This window comes from Sphaeramia orbicularis, chromosome 2 (genome assembly GCF_902148855.1).
Source record: "Sphaeramia orbicularis chromosome 2, fSphaOr1.1, whole genome shotgun sequence".
NCBI lineage: Eukaryota > Metazoa > Chordata > Actinopteri > Kurtiformes > Apogonidae > Sphaeramia > Sphaeramia orbicularis.
The window spans coordinates 25,484,038-25,501,966 of NC_043958.1; the positions used below are offsets into that span (position 1 = coordinate 25,484,038).

The 17,929-nt window shown below is 42.0% G+C and overlaps 1 pseudogene; it reads right to left on the bottom strand.

Moving 5' to 3' along the window:
* Window positions 1-3,188: 3,188 nt before the first annotated feature.
* Window positions 3,189-16,999, bottom strand: LOC115431613 (ornithine decarboxylase-like; annotated as a pseudogene).
* Between the last annotated feature and the right edge of the window lie 930 nt (window positions 17,000-17,929).

Consider the following 17,929-nt stretch of genomic DNA (forward strand, 5'->3'; position numbering starts at 1 on the left):
ATATAAAGAGAGAGAGAGGAGCAGAGAGAGGGCTTTTTTTTGTTAGTATTCTTATTAGTATTTTTTCATATTTATGTCGGCCTTCATCTAGTTGAATACAATATATGTGTGTGATTGTCTGTGAAAAGAGGGAGAGATGAAAGAAGGGAAGGAGAGGAAAGAGTGCAAGATCAGGAAGAACCAGGTAAGAAAAAGGATGACAGAACAGTGGCTAATCAGTAACTGAAAGAAAGAAAAACATGCCATTCACAATATAATTTTACTACTGTGCTGACCCATGGGAAACCATGGGTTCTAGATGTGATAGATAATAAACTCACCTCTGATACACTTCATTCTTTTACTGTCCTGATAAATTCCACTGGCATTTCAGATGAATAACCACTCATAAACTCTTAGCTGGCATGTCTGTTTCTGCACATGAAATCTGACACCATGGCAATGTTGCCCAGTTTTTGTTGTTACTAGTAGGGCTGTGCGACTGAAAAATCATAGAGTGTAAAAACATCTAAGCAGCATATAGTCGGTCCACGACCTCAACTCAGGTTTAATGTGAACTCACACAAACTGATCAATACAATTAATCAATCAATAATATCCATGTCCAAACAAACAGCTGATGAACATCATGTCACACATAGAAGAAAAACACAAACACATATGAATGTGAGTCCACTACAGTCCAGTAAAATCCACTATATAGTCCAACCCCCATACCCCAGTCTGCTCCAGTCCACTAGAGTCCCTTAGAGTCCACTTCAGACCGTAGTTTTATTCCAGTCTTCTTCCATCTGTGTCCACAGACTCTGTCAGACTGGTCCATGGTTCCAGTGTGTGTTCAGGCAGACTGGAGGTCTGGTCTAACCAGTCCAGGTCCTGGTTCTCAGTGTGTGAAGGACACTTGGACCTTCATGGTGCCCAGGTGATCTGTAGGGAGCTGGGCTGTGGGGCTCCTGGGCTCCTCCAGGGGGCGCTCTATGGAGAAGTGGAGGCTCCTGTGGTGCAGACGTTCCAGTGTGAAGGCCATGAGTCTGCTCTGCTGGACTGTGGAAGCTCAGGGTCAAAGACCTGCTCATCTGGAACAGCTGTGGACCTTACCTGCACAGGTGGAGCTTTGACTGACACCACATGACATGACATGTGCCACATATTTCCAGCAGGCCTGTAACGGTACACATACCAAACCGAAGTGTTTCGGTACGCACCTGTTTGGTTCGGTACACAGCTGTACCGAAATGGCACAGTATGATGAGAAAAAGAAAAAGGAATGAAAGACGTCGGTCAATGCAGAACTTTAAATCTTTACAGGTTCCACACGAACATATTGAAGGAGTGCACATTGACCCGAAATATGAAATAGCAGCAGATATGAGGTTAAAAACACAACAAATATGATGTGAACCTGGAAGGAAGAGACTGAAGACCCTCCACCATCATTACAGTCCTGTTTGGGATCACATCAGGTTCAGGTGAAAGAGACGTTGATAAGACGAACGTTGTTTGCAGCCTATGGTTGGTAGTTCTAAAACACTTGCTCTCTTGCTCTCTCGCTCTCTCGCTCTCTCTCTGTCTCTCACACACACTGTAGAATAGAGGAATAGAACCCGGGAGTTGGACGCTGAAAGTATGTAAAGTTTCACATCAGTGTTAGTTATGAACCGCAACCCCACGTATATAACTGTGCCCCCCTCCCCCGACAACAAAACAAAAAAACACCCCCCTCCTCTGTGTTTTTGACAGATCACACCCTGCACACACACACACACACACACACACACACACACACACACAGGGTGTCCCAAAAAAACTGACATAATCTGAGATGTCCATATCGGAGTCACTACATGGTCTGGAGAAATGATACTTAACAAGAAAAGCACTCGAAGAGCGCAGACCTCCGCCAAGACAGATCTGCCCCTCCCGATCACCACCAAAATGTAATCAGTTGTTCCTTGTGCCAGTATCAACATTTCCTATAAATTTCATGAAAATCCGTCCATAACTTTTTGAGTTATCGTGCTAACAAACAAACAAATAAACACGCAAGCACACAAAGCAAAGTGATCACAGTACCTCCTGGTGGAGGTAATAAGATTTATTTTGGACATAAAATGTTTTATTCTACAAATTTCAAATAAAAATTCTGGGAGATGATCATTTTACATTGTTCAAAAGTTATTACAAATGTTCAATGTGTGCACTGCTCTGGGGCACTCATAAGTGGGGGTAAACATGACAAATTCATGGGCCCCAGCATTTGTGGGGGGCACATAAAGTAGTGGAGGGGGTCCAGTGGATACAGGTTAGAAGCTGTGAAAATTTCGTGTAAGATCCGCTGTATAAGAAAGGCATGTCGGGAGTCGGACTTTGAAACATGTTAAGTTTCAGTTTTGTTTTTCACTAGCGTAAGTAATGCTATTTATGGACCGCACCCCCCCTAACCCATAAGGTAAGGTAAGGTAAGGACAGGTAAATGTGTGAAGATAATGCACAGGGGGGCCTGGGCTTCCACTACATCTGCCTGATGGCCATAACATAAGTTGTAGCAGGTATGTAGAATGAAAACATTATTTCAGATCATCACTGCCTTTGTAATTATTGACCTCATTGCATCATCCACAGCAACTGATTGTACACAAGCAAGAATGTCAAACAATACATTTTTTAAGTACCTTCGATACTTCTTGAGCAGTGACCCATTGTACCGTTAGGGTTATAGCTGAGCTATGTTTAAACAGATATAGATTGTGCTTCAGTTACATGTTACATGAAATTTAATAGCGTGCATATTGGTTTTACAGTTTTAAAAAAAGAGCAAACATTATAAGGTTAAAACAAAAACTACACATTTTCCACATCTTTGTGTTTTTCATACAAGTGAAAACAGCTGTCCTGTATTTATGACAAATACTACCTTAAAATATCTAAAAAAATAAAAAAATCTAAATATTCATTTTTACTATTGTTGAAACATATACCAGCAGTCTACATAAAGTTATCAGTCACTTTAAAATTTATAGTTTCAGGATAGTGCATGCACCCATACCATAATACAGAGAAAAATTCTACACTGAAAATAATCTGTTTGTATTACAGAAAAAGTTTAATTAACTCGCATGAGTAAATTACTTTTATTTTCTCTATTGGTCCTGGATCTTACTTATAATATATAATAAATGACCTCAGCACTAAGACAAGTTGAACATGTTCCATGTCTGAGCAGATAAAACAGGGTAAATGTCTGCTTTGTCAAAGCCGTTAAAGTCAGATGAACAACACACAGAGTAGGCTCCCATGTTGTCAATAAGAAGCCAGTCCCCAACTTGAACCTCAGGCATCCAGTAGTTGGCAGTGACTCTGTCCCAGGCTGTCGCAGGTCGGACCCCAGATAATGGACCGGTATCTCTTCTCACCGCTCTCCACCACCTATGGACATTACATTTAGGACAAACATCTGGCTGCATATAAAGTATGTAGTATATGATGAAATTACCCTGTGGAGATACGGAGCCACATTTGTGTGGGCAGGATCATTTATGAGGCAGTTTAAGGAGCCAAAGACTCCATCACTGATGTAGTACATCATCACTCTGTCATTCTCAGGATCTGGGAAAGCAGACATTTTACAATTAACATTTTAGCCAAAACACAAGAAGTGGTTGAACACTAACAAGGAGTATTTAGATAATTCTGTTACCATTTGATCATTTGCTGATCAGTTACTAACTAGTACAATTCTAACAGTGTCTCACATTTCCTTATTTTACATGACATGGAAACATCAGTATGATAATATCCTGTTAGTGACAGAACTGGAGCTTTGTGCCCACAGTGTGATGTCACAGGATAATGTCTGGTGTGGGAATGGTCTATAGACACATTATACACACCTCTGATTCGAGTCACATCATCCATGACAACTTTTTTAGCAAAAACGTTCACAGCCAGTGTGAAGGCTGAGTCCACATAGTACCGTCCTGGTTCAGCAATGACCTGCACCCCACTGTCAGCCGGGAAGAATTCATCCAACGCCTCGTTGATTACCTTTGAAAACTAGGACAATAAAATACCACAGGTATACAATCATACATACAGGTCGTAATAAATTCTAGATAATTTTATCTGAACATCAGGAGGAGCACCACATCTCAATTACTCCCCCTCTGGTCTTTGACCTATAAATACCTACCTGCCTTAATCAATCAAATTTCATTTGTATAGCACCAAATCATAACAAAAGTTATCTCTTGACACTTAACATATAGAGCCGGTCGAAACCAGGCTCTAAAGCCAATTTACAGAAATCTTACAATCCTGTTTGTTCTCATCTCTGGGGAATAAACTGGCCTCGGCCAGAATATACCCAGGGTATCAAATTAAGTCAAATCGAATCATCGGGCCTCAGCCAGTTTATATCCCTGATATATTCCAGTTGGGGGTATACTTTGGCCTGTTACACTGAGTATTAACAGTCTGTTTTCAATCAATCTGTGCACTGACATAAATTATTACTTCATTTACCTTCCACTGACCTGGACAGAACAGATAAAGAACTGAGAAACTAAATATGAAGTGTGAAGATGTGGAAATGTATGAGGGGCCGTATGGGACATAATTCAGAATTACCATTCACACATACACATATCAAATGCATTCACACACATATGAAAACGCACACATACACATATCAAATGCATTCACACACATATGAAAACGCACACATACACATATCAAATGCATTCACACACATATGAAAACGCACACATACACATATGAAATGCTGCTTTCCTCCGACGAAAAGAGGAGTAGATGACTGAAGTTGATATGGTAAGTTGGATCTCAAATAATAAACAATACAGCTTAGTGTAGGCTCGCGTCAGTAGCTAACGTTAGCTACTAGTACTAGCGCTAAACGTTAGCTTATATAACATTACCTGTCTATATGTAACTTTAAAGCAAAATTGTGTGTATGTGTTGTCGGTTATGTTGTCAACTAACCATATGGTACTTATTCCATATAGCTAATTAAGTAGCTAATTAAGTAGGATAGCATCAGTAGCTAACGTTAGCTACTGATGCTAACCTATACTACGACCGACTGTGTCAAAGTGGTCGGTTGCTGGCCGTCTGTAGACCTATTTACCAGACCTGTCAGTGTCTGTGCAGAAGGTAACAAATTATGGAGCAATGTTGCTTCCTCAGATAAATCGTTTGCTGACATCAATACAAGCCGAGCCTGCAACTGGTTAATCTTCTGATAGCCGAATAAAACAGGAAATATACCAGTAAACAATATGAAACTGGGGAGGGGTGGGATCTGGTTTCCTCTACTCTGCCTTCCTGGTCAAGTGAAAAATATATGTTTGGGGAAAGTATTTCACACGTGTGTGAATGCATTTCATATGTGTATGTGTGCGTTTTCACATGTGTGTGTGAATGTATTTCATATGTGTATGTGTGCGTTTTCACATGTGTGTGTGTGAATGCATTTCACGTGTGTGTGTTTTCACTTGTGTGTGCGTTTTCACGTGTATGTGAATGCATTTCACATGTGTGTGTGAATGCTAATTCTGAATTATGTCCCATACGACCCCTCATAGAAATGCCTCATAAAAGCCTTATTCTTTATCAAGTAAATACACAAAGATCCTGCTAAGCAGATGCAGTGGGCGCTAATTAGCTAAGATGCTAACATTTGCTAACATCAGTCTTCCTTATTTTCTTGTTTAATACTTGTAACTTCACTTATCAGCTCCAACCTCTTCCTCTATTCTGACTGTATCATCGCATGTGAAGTGGTAGAATATGTCCTTTAAAAACTGTGATGTCCATCTGAGAATCTCTGTTTCCCTCTGTTAACACACAAATGCAAAACAGAGATTTGCCAAAATCTCCACTTTGGCCGGAGTTTTTAGAAATCATCATTTTCAGCCATCATTTATTTATTTATTTATTTTAATTCTCCTCTGCACCAAAAATATTGAGCCCTAATTCCGCTGCATTATTATACTGTGTATGATTGTACAATGACAATAAAGATCTATCTATCTATCTATCTATCTATCTATCTATCTATCTATCTATCTATCTATCTATCTATCTATCTATCTATCTATCTATCTATCCATCCATCCATCCATCCATCCATCCATCCATCCATCCATCCATCCATCCATCCATCCATCCATCCATCCATCCATCCATCCCAGTGGCTTTACAAGCTATGGACATGATTCCACCTACAGATGCCTATTTAATGGGCTGACAACATTCAAAGCGGGTGCATTCTGGCTCAGTCTTTGTCTAACTGTCTTTAACTGAATCCATTAATCATTTGCTTTTGTAGTTTTCTGGTTCACACTGTAGAAACACATACTTATCAAGATATTCTTTATACCTCATCAAATTGAATCTGAAAGCCCTCATTTCCAGGGAATCCACCACCGATATCTAAAAGTCTCATCTGAAATCCCAGCAAAACCTGAAACACAAATATCAGTCAGTTAGTACTTTAACAAAAACAACCTAAGATTATGAAGAGTCTGGCCTATAGACTAGCTCTAAATAAAGTGTCATGAGACAAATTTTGTTATGATTTGACACTATATAAATAAAATTTGTCTGATTGATTTGATTGATGAAAAGTAGTAAAAATACTGTTTCTAAAAATACTGAACATGAGGCCTATCCCAAAACCAAACAGAACGAAGTGTGTAGTGATGGGGACCAGACCGCCTATGTCAAGACTGACTCAAGACCAAGTCTTTGAGGAAGTAAGAGTCGAGACCAAGACCATAAAAACAAGTCAGTTTTCATAACCATGATTTAATATCACCCCAATTAATAACTAGAAGCACTCGGAGAACGCAGACCTCTGCCAAGGCAGATCAGTGCCCCCCCCAAGGTCTGTCTGTCTGTCTGTCTCTGTGCAAGATAACTCAAAAAGTTATGGATGGATTTGGATGAAAATTTCAGGAAATGTTGATACTGGCACAAGGAACAAATGATTGAATTTTGGTGGTGATCGGAGGTGGTGGGGTGGGGGTGTGGTGGAAAAATTTACTTTTTATGTTTTATACTCTTTATATTTTATACTGTTAGTACATCTTCTTTTAATGCCGAGTCATTATTCATTATGTGAGATGTTTACCACTCTGTAACACCCCCAACCCAGGAACCGAGTTCTTGCCTTGAGTTAAAATCCAAACACCTAAATGTCTGAATGTGTAGATAGAGGATGGCGCCTGCACTCCAGATTGGATCCAAGCAAGGTTAGAGTGAAGAGGTCATCATGACCTCTTCACGGAGCAGAGAAGGAGTAGTATGGGGTGGTACGATGTACGTAAGGAATGACATCATAGTTTGAGGGGGTTGGATTTGGTTCTATATAATCTTTAGTTTTCTCTTGTTTAATCAGACTTCACTTACAGAGTTTCTCTGTGATTGACTTCTCAATAAATGCATTATTTATTTTAACTCTAACTTTCTCTCCTCCTCTTTGTGTGTGGGTTATCAGTTGAACATTTCCATAACAAATTGGCGTTGTCGGCAGGGTTCCATGTGTGCTGTTGGGCGGGGAACGGAGGTTGGTGGACTGATCATCCTACGGGCCAAAAAGCGGCTGTAGCACCGTGGTAAAACGACACCGCAGACGGGGGACCGGCCCCGAGCCACGCCCGTCTCACCACTGGAATCGGAACTGAGTTCAACGCCACACACGGTGAGAAAGTTACAGTTTGGGGTGTGTGGGCCTTTTACTCTCTGTGTTCCAAACTCACGTCACTGGGTACGTCACTGAAACAATAGTGGCGTGCGATTCGGGTTTATATATATAAAAAAAAAGAGAGAATAAAATAAAATAAAAAAATAAAAATGAAAATAAAAAAATAAGAAATAAAAAATAAGAATAAGTATATATATATATATATATATATATATATATATATATATATATAGAGACCTGAGTCGGGTTGCTAGTGTATGCAAATACAATAGAGTACAGGCGTTTTTGGGAGATTTTTTCGCCTTCAACCAAAAAGAAAATCGTATAAGGTTGCTAGTGTATGCAAATGCAATAGAGTACAGGCGTTTTTGGGAGATTTTTTCGCCTGCCTTCAACCAAAAAGAAAAATCGTATAAGGTTGCTACTGTATGTAAATACAGTAGAGTAAAGTTTATAACAAACTTGAAAGCGTTTTAGGTGATTTTTTTGCTGACAACTGAAAAGAAAAATCAGGGTTTTTTAGTATTTTGTTCGCCAAGGAACAAAAACCACTTAGAAGACGTTCTAAGTGTAAAAATGGGAAACCGGCCGGGGCACAGTGACGGGGGTGTGGACAGAGAGGCCCCTATTCCAAAACCCATGGGTAAAAAGAAAATATGGGGAAATTGTGCTTGAATGTGCTGATTATTGGGTAAACATGGGTATTTTTTCTAAAACGCCAACTTTGGGTGTGCAAAAACTGAATGAGTTAAAGGGAGGCAAAGAGAGAAAAAACAAGGTCAGGGAATTTAAACAATAGAAACCTTGTAACAAATGTTTTGAGATGTGGTGAATGAAGCAAAAACAAACTGAGGCATGTGTAACCGTAGATGACACCATCTAGCTGTGTTTTTTTTCCCTTTTATGCCTAATTTGTTAGAATATTTAAACCACTTCTTTTCATTCATAACTTTATACTTCCCTTGTATTTTTGTGCGACGTCTGTGCTACGTCTGTAAGATCTGGTAAATTATGCTGCTGGTTATAAAAACAGATATAAAACAGATTATACAGATTAAACAGTTATATTTTCAATTGTCAAGGAGCTTGAGCTCCGCCACTTTACCATATACCATATGCCCCCCCCTTGTGTTTCTGTGCAGGCAGCGAAGTTGGTGTCCGGGTCTGGACGCCTGCCCACAAAGACGCCGCGAGAACCCGCCCCCCCCCCCCGGAACACCCAGCCGGAATTCCCGAAACCGGCCAAACGTCAACGGGCCCCAGCAGGCCCCCCAGGTCTGCTGACCCCCGGCCTTCTCCACCACCGGAGCCGGACTCCACACAACCCGACTCCACCCCCGCTGCTGATGCTGCAGGCAGGGGGGAGGACTGACTTCTGGCACAGCTGCACAAATGCCCATGGTGGAAGTCAGCGGACCAGACGGTCCTGTTGTGGTGTTCAGGGCATGGACATTCACTGAAACATCTACCTGATCCATCCGAGGGACTTTCTGCAATGAACACAGACCCACCGGGTCCGAACTCAGGCGGCTTCTGGCTGCACAGATGACCCCTAGCCTCTGCCGGACGTTTTTCCCACCTGAGGCTTTCTGTCTGCATGGACAAACCTGAAACAGGTCTGATGAGACAGTGGAAGATTCCAGACGCAGGGCAGGGGTCGCTTTCATCAGACACTTCGGACTGGTCCGCCCGACCCCCCCCCCGGGGAACAGCGTGGGCGGGGGCGGGGACCGAAGAACACTCGAGGCCCACCTACACCCGGAAAGGGGTGGTCCGACATGTGGAGGGGTGGGCCACCTCTGTGGCCAACCAGGACATGGGAAAAGGGACTGCCCACAGAGAAGGCGGGGCGGAGACAGCCACGTGGAGGGAACGGGGCAGGGGATTGGCTCGCGGCCCTGGAGGGCGGGTCTCCAGACACGGATTCCACACCCACTACAGCTTCTGCTGCACTGCCCAAGGGAGGAGGAGGTGACACACACACACACACACACACGCTCAGCTGTGTACTGACTCCTATCAGAAGCTCCCTGTGGTTGATCTTACTATAAGCAGGTTTAAGTTATTGTTTTTAGTAGATAGTGGAGCTACATACTCTGTGATCAGACATGTAGACTTAACACCTACACTAAAGTTGAGTGGAAAAACTATTATTTCTGTGTCGGCTGGTGGTAAACAGGACAGAGAGAGCTTTACTGTTCCGTTGACATGTGTTTCACAAGAATGTACTTTCTAACATTCTTTTTTTACTCGCACCCGTCTGTCCCATTAATTTGTGTGGGCGGGATTTGATGTGCAAATTGGGGGTAAAACTTGAATCGGGTCCAGAGGGGTTAACGATAACTCAACAAAACACAGTCGCAGGCACAGATCTCCACTCACATTCTGTGTACGCACACACAATGGTTAGGTATGCTGCTGGGTTACCAGATTCTGTATACCAGTGGAAAGTCTGTTCCCCCCAAATTACAGAAAAATGGGTCGAGCTAAGTGACAGCAGACTTCAGCCTGGCGCTTATGTCTCACCCCCAAAGGATTTATATTGTGCTTCTCATTTCAGTCCTGGAGGCCCTGACCCCACATATGAGGAAAAGTTTTTTCACACAGAGTCTGATAAGCTCACAACGGGTTACATGTTTTGGGATTCATATTTTTTGTGCATTGTCTGTGTCACTGACTGATAACCAACGTTCTTTTTACAGGCTTGGTGCTGCACCACGCATGTTGCTCTTTCCAAACCATGCCATGCAGATTGGAAAGACGTGGGCCCGTTTGTGGAAAAGGCCTTGCAGGTGTCAGATTTGTGTCCCACCTCTGACCCGGCCATCATGTTCGCTCCCCGACTGGGGGTATACAGACAGAGCATGATATCAGTGTTTCACTGTCAGAAAACTGTACAGTTGTTAAATGATGAAGCGCTCACCTGTATGTCTGCATCTCCCACAGGCCTCTCACCCGTCTCCGTGCCACCCAAACTGGCTGATATCCCACCTGGTGTCTGGGCTACTGGTCCACATGATGTGGGTCTCGTCCGAAACTGCCCACCGGTCATCATCACCCCGCGATCTGATTACAGGCCATGTCAAAAACAGTCCGAGTTCGAAGCTTATTTGAATGTGGGAATTATAGTCCCATGTCCTGATTCACCGGTCAGGACCCCTATTTTTCCTGTGGAAAAGGCGCAAACCCCCACTGACCCGGACACATGACGGTTCATCCAAGACCTACAGGCTGTAAACAAAGCCGTGGTTCCACGCATACCCACGGTCCCAAATCCACACACGATTTTATCACAAATTCCGCCGTCTGCATCTCACTTTTCTGTCATTGACCTTTCGAACGCGTTCACACCTGTTCCCGTGCATGCAGATAGCCAATATTGGTTCGCGTTTCAGTTCAAAAACAAAATGTACACATGGACGCGCATGTCTCAGGGGTATTGCGAGGCCCCAACCATTACAATTCGATTTGGCTGACTCGCTGTCCCACCTTGACCTCCCACCAGGTGTTGCTCCTTTACAGTATGTTGATGACCTTCTCCTTTGTTGTCCTTCTTCACAGGCTTGTGTCTTTTGTTTCACCTGGGGCAGCTGATGGACGACCTTGTCGGCCCAAACATTTCTTCCCCTGGTTTGCTAAGCTGACACATGGCGTAGATCATGTGTCTAAGGGAGGAATGTTGGATAAATGTTTTCCTGCAAAACATGCAGACAGCTCTGCAGTGGCTAAGGCTTTGGTAACTGACATTTTGTTTTGTTTTCATTGGGGGATCCCAAAGAGGATCTCATCAGACGATGGGTCCCACTTTGTGAACACAGCACTAACTGAGTTAGGGGAAATACTAGGTTTTGACTTCAAAACACACTGTGCATACCATCCACAATCAGGGGGCGCTGTTGAAAGGGAAAATAGCACCCTAAAATCAAAACTGGCTAAATGTTGTGAGGAAACAGGTCTTAACTGGGTCAAGGCCCTACCTCTGGTCCTCATGCAAATGAGAATGAGACGTAGGAGTCGAAGTGGGCTGAGTCCTTTTGAGATTATGTTTGGGAGACCCCATATACAGGTCTCCAGGCCCCCAACCAAGCACCGGGTTGACAGCATTGTTGGAGCATGACATGTTGTCTTAGTGTAGGAAACTCTCTTCTGAACTATCTTAAGTACAGGTACTGGTGAGATCAGCATTACCGGTTCCTGCAGAGGGGCCGCTCCATCCGCTGCAGCCTGGGGATTGGATCCTGGTCCGGGACTTCAGACGAAAGCACTGGAAACAGCACAGGTGGCGAGGACCTTTCCAGGTGCTCCTGACGACGCACACAGCGGTCAAGGTTGCTGAACGTGCCATGTGGATCCACGCGATCCACTGTAAGCGGTTTCTGGGAGAACCGCCGACTGCTGCAGCCGAGGACGGGCCGGAGCATCGATCAACAGCATAGACTGGACGACTGGACACCGGAGCTGGACACAGCTGTATCACACACCTACACTCACAAGACTCACTGGTTGAAACCTAGCGGTGGTAACGACCCCAGTGACGTCTCATATACACTTATCCTTTGCCTGGTCACTGGCGAGTGACTGAAGACCCCCTGCCCCACACATACACTGATTCGACGACGATGGAGGTGATCAAAGGGTCAGCTGTCATCTGCATCACCCTCCTGTGCCTGTACATGTGGTACATGGACACATTCTATCAGGTATCTGATCCTTCACCACCGCATCACATTCCTGTTGCGCCCTGGTCTGTCGGAGGACAGCTAGGGTCAGAGGAGCTTCGGGGACGTCACGGACGTGACCTCCACCTCATTGATCACCACGACTATAGCGATAACACATGGTGGCGAGTGACACGTGATCTGACACGACGTGTCACTAATCAATCGTGCTATGTGTGTAGTTTGATGCCACACAGCTCACATGAAGATACTCTGTTTGCTCCTTATCCTCTCTTGATCAATCACACACTATTGACAATGATAAAGTGGACAGTGGCCGTCTGTCACGGCGTACCCCTGGCTGGGGTTGAGACCCAACGTGACCTTCCTTCAGAAATCCAAGAAATTTCTCTAGAGACACTAATATTACTATGGTACAGAAAAATGTTTTTCGGCTCAGAGATCTGTCTAATCTTTTTTTCATTCCACAGTTGTGCTTCCATTCCCCAGTCACAGAACACACACGGTATAATTTGGGACACACATCTGGGTGTAACATTACTCTCAAGGTAGCCTGCGGGTTAACAAATTGTGAAAACAGGGCTGATAAATTTACTTTTCTCCAGTTATAGTCCTTTACAATCTCACGGCATTACTAGGTACACCATCCCCACTGACACATTATGATGCTAAGATCTCATATTTTTATTTTATTTTATTTTATTTTTAATGTTACTACCACATATAATGCCACCGTAGCTCTAACTCCTTCTGATTATGGGTGTGGCTGTCCTACAGATATGGTGTGGACGTGTGGTCTACACTCTTATCTGTATCTCCCAGCATGATGGGCAGGTACATGTCACCTCTCTTATTTGGTTCCAGCTATCTCCAAATTGACCATGTCACCGCCTCACACCCGTGTAAAACGGGATCGGATTTCAGGTGGCCATAAGTTTGTAATCAGTATTATTCCCATGTACGGCCCTGATTGTTTAGCTTGGTACATAGAAGAACTTTCTGTGGAGCTAGAGAATCTCACTGCGTCTGTTGAACAGGGGTTTAATGACCAGTGAGATGAAAGCTCTCCGCACTGTCGCATTACAGAATAGGGCAGCTTTAGATCTCCTATTGGCTGAAAAGGGAGGTGTCTGTCATCTTATTGGCGACCAGTGTTGTACCTATGTACCTGATGTTTCCACAATCAGTTTGATCACCCTAGACGAGTCCTACATGAGGAAAACACTGCATACACTACAACAGGCTGGGATTTTTGGGGCTGGCTGCTGTCTGGGGGATGGAAGGCAATGTTGATGAAAATTATTGCTGTGATTTTTGGTGTGTTTGTATTACTCCTCGGATTATCCTGTTGCATCATTCCAATAATACGTTCAATGATTAGCAGTGTGATTGGTACTTTTAGTATGGTATAGCATGAAGTGATTGATGATGATGATGATAATTATGATTTTGATGACTTAGATGATCTTGATGATGATTTGATGGTGTATGAAGAAAGCAACGTGTCTGACTGATGTCCAAAAGCAGATAGATCATGGGTGGATGTTTATAGTATTTTTTTCATAGTATTTTGCTATTTGTCCTCCAATGTCAAACCTGATCTAAAAAGAAAAAAGACACAAAGTCTGGAAATTTGGCTACATATAATTTATCTGGAGAATATCTGGAGAGATATGGCTTAATTAGGTTGTCTTTGGGTTGATAATCATTTATAATCATTTATTGATACTCGTACGTAAATTTTATGTTTTTGCATGATTGATTCGGTTGAATAATCAAAAGGGAGGAAATGTGGTGGAAAAATTTACTTTTTACATTTTATACTCTTTATATTTTATACTGTTAGTACATATTCTTTTAATGCTGAGTCATTATTCATTATGTGTGATGTTTACCACTCTGTAACACCCCCAACCCAGGAACGGAGTTCTTGCCTTGAGTTAAAACCCAAACACCTAAATGTCTGAATGTGTAGATAGAGGATGGCGCCTGCACTCCAGATTGGATCCAAGCAAGGTTAGAGTGAAGAGGTCATCATGACCTCTTCACGGAGCAGAGAAGGAGTAGTATGGGGTGGTACGATGTACGTAAGGAATGACATCATAGTTTGAGGGGGTTGGATTTGGTTCTATATAATCTTTAGTTTTCTCTTGTTTAATCAGACTTCACTTACAGAGTTTCTCTGTGATTGACTTCTCAATAAATGCATTTATTTATTTTAACTCTAACTTTCTCTCCTCCTCTTTGTGTGTGGGTTATCAGTTGAACATTTCCATAACAGGGGCTACGGGGGCCCACTGATCTGCCTTGGCGGAGGTCTGCGCTCTCCAAGTGCTTCTGGTATAGAAAAGCACTCGTAAAGCGCAGACCTTCGCCAAGGCAGATCAGTGCCCCCCATCCCCAATCACCACCAAAATTTAATCATTTGTTCCTTGTGCCAGTATCAACATTTCCTGAAATTTTCATCCAAATCCATCCATAACTTTTTGAGTTATCTTGCACACAGACAGACAGACAGACAAACCAACACAAACAAAAACATAACCTCCTTGGCGGAGGTAATCAACAGTTAGATCTACAGACTAAGCTAGTCTGGGAAATGTTTACAGGAGCAGTCTGACACACTCTTGTCTACTTAACCTCTTCATATGGACTTTTCACTATCATTAAAAAAATCCCTACCATATGCATCATCTTCTGCCAGTTTTTCAAAACTGCTTCAACAGCACTGCTCTGTCATCAACATGTTAAGCCCATCCAGGTCTTTTGCAATTACTGTTTTGTGATTATGAAAGGAAAATTTTATGACTCCAGATTGGTCGCTCATCTTGTCTCTGCTCTGTGATTCCAGCAGCAACTGAAGTGAAGTCACTGATACTCACTGAATGCAGAATCTTTGCATTGCACCATGGGATGTACTTTTCAAATAATGCCCGTCAACATTCCATATGTTTTATTATGTAAATTTATTTGTGATAGTGTATAATTGGATTTTTGTTTTGGATTTCGTTATTACGAGTCCTTCTCCTCCTACTGTGGTCTGAGACCAAGTCAAGATGGAGTCTTAAAAGGTGAAGTCCGAGACAAGATGGAAAAAGCAGAAAATGGTCTGGAGACTGGTCTTGAATCTGAGACCAGACTTGAATATTACAACACCAGAATTGTGTTAAAAATTGTGTTCTAAATTTCACATTTTATTTATTTGATTATTATGTGATAAACTTCTTGCACCACCTGCTGTTGTGGAGGATGAAGATTTCAAATCCTTCATCATAAATACAGTAGAAAAACTAAAAACAGGTATATGCTGTCGTTATTACTCAGGCATGATTTGTTACAGTCATGTGATCTACCAACATGTACAGGGTGTCCCATAAGTCTCCATACATAAGAAAAATAAACATTTCTTGACATAAACCATTTTTATTTTATATAATATGCTCTATATGACTGCCATTTTGTCGGGAACACATTTCAATGCGTGTCCTCCACTGCTGAAGAACTGTAAAGAAGAAATAGAAAGAAATACATGTTAGAACCATATATGTATGGAATGTATTATGTCTCCTATGTATGGAGACTTATGGGACAACCTGTACTTTATGGGTATTTAATAAACTAAATGTATTTGTTAATCATGTTCTGTTCTTACAAAAACACTTATATATAGCATGTGTCTTTTTTCATTTGCTAAGTTTTGTCAGGAAATGACCTCTCTACTTACCGCTGTGTCAAAGACATGCCGAGCATCTTCGATGGCCTGTCTGTACGCCAAACTATCTGTGCATCCACTACCTACATGGAAACTGACTCCGATGACCTCTAAGTCCAGCTCTTTACATCGTTCCAGCAGCTTCTTAACCACTGATGGTTTGGTTCCAAACTTTTGGCTGAGTTTTATTGCTGACTTGGAGTCATCCACTGCAATCCGCAGAACTAGTCTGGAAAGATTGTTCTTAACCAATGAAGAACAAACAATTCACAATAGGATCTGATCAACACAACACTTTGTGTTTACTTACTTTGCTCTGGTGTGACAAGCAGAAATCTTCAGGAGTTCCTCCTCACAGTCAAATGTCATCATGTCCACTCCACGAGTACTGGCATATTTTATGTGGGATTGTGGTTTTGTGGTATGTGCGAAAATGATTTTCTCAGGAGTGACTCCAAGAGACAAGACCAACTCTATCTCACCCTGTAATCAATGAAAATGTGTTTAAAATGTGCAAGGAAATAAGAGGAAAACATCTCCAAGTGAAGACTGTGGACGACAGAAAACACAGTGTTGGATTGTTTTGGGAGTACCTTGCTGGCACAGTCAAAGCCTGTACCCAGAGTGCTCAGCATCCTGATCACTGCTGGGGTGCTGTTGCACTTCACTGCATAGAAAGGCTTCACTCGAGGTAGAGTCCTGAGCCATCTGATGTGCTTTTGGTGTAAATCATCCAAATTTGCCACATGGAATGACACTTCACTGTCCTGAATAAATGAAGCAGAATTCACTTACACAATGTATTAATAACACAACTGGAGGTATATGATGTCTGGGATACTTACCACTGAATGACGCTCTTTGATTTTATCATTTATGAAATCACTGATAGTTTTGGTTGTATCTAAAATTTCAATGTCACAAACATCCATGACTAACACTGAAATTAAAAAAATTGAAGAAACAGATACATCAGCATACACTTAAAAATATAACATTCAGAAGCTCAAATAAAAAAAAAAAAATCCTCAAAGTATGTTGTACAAGCAGACATTAGCTCTTAATGCACACAAAGAAGTTCTCACTAAGTGACAGAAAGTCACACCAACAGTGTGAGTTTATCAGTGATGGTTTTCCACACCTACTATTTTAATGAGGCACCAGGAGCTCATCCTTTGTTGACATTAGATAAACTGAACTGACTTCATCCCAGATCATAGCCACCACTTCTTTTTTTTTTGTTTTTTTTTGTTTTAATTGTAAGAAGACTGCAGGGGCAGTAGTGTTTCTAGCCCATTTTTTGGGGTGGTAAAGAGAATTATTTTTAATGTCAGTTTTTAACAAGAAAATTTTCAAAACCATAAACAGTACATGGTTGAAACATAATATTTTTACAACAAAAATACAGCAGCACCCATTATTTCACCTCTTCCTTCTAGTTTTCATATATGATTGAACACTGTACTGTCGACAGTCAAAATGCCTCTTCAGTAACAAAACAAATAAGAGCTTAGATCTCCATGAAAATGTTTCATATTTGTTGTTCATGGTCGACACGGATCATCTGGAATGCTTTGAGGTGGGATGTAATTAACTCGAACTGAGATATATTCTACCTCCCTGCACTTTGGAATGTAGCACTAGTACCCGGCTTAAACTAGGATATGTGACACATTTCTTTACTTCTACCACTCAATACCAACACATTATTATCATCACCAGTCCTCATATTTGATGCAGTGAAGCGTAAATCATTGTTTATGTTGTTAGATATGAGTTAGCTGATGTTTTTTCTAGCTAGGAAACATTCCAGGT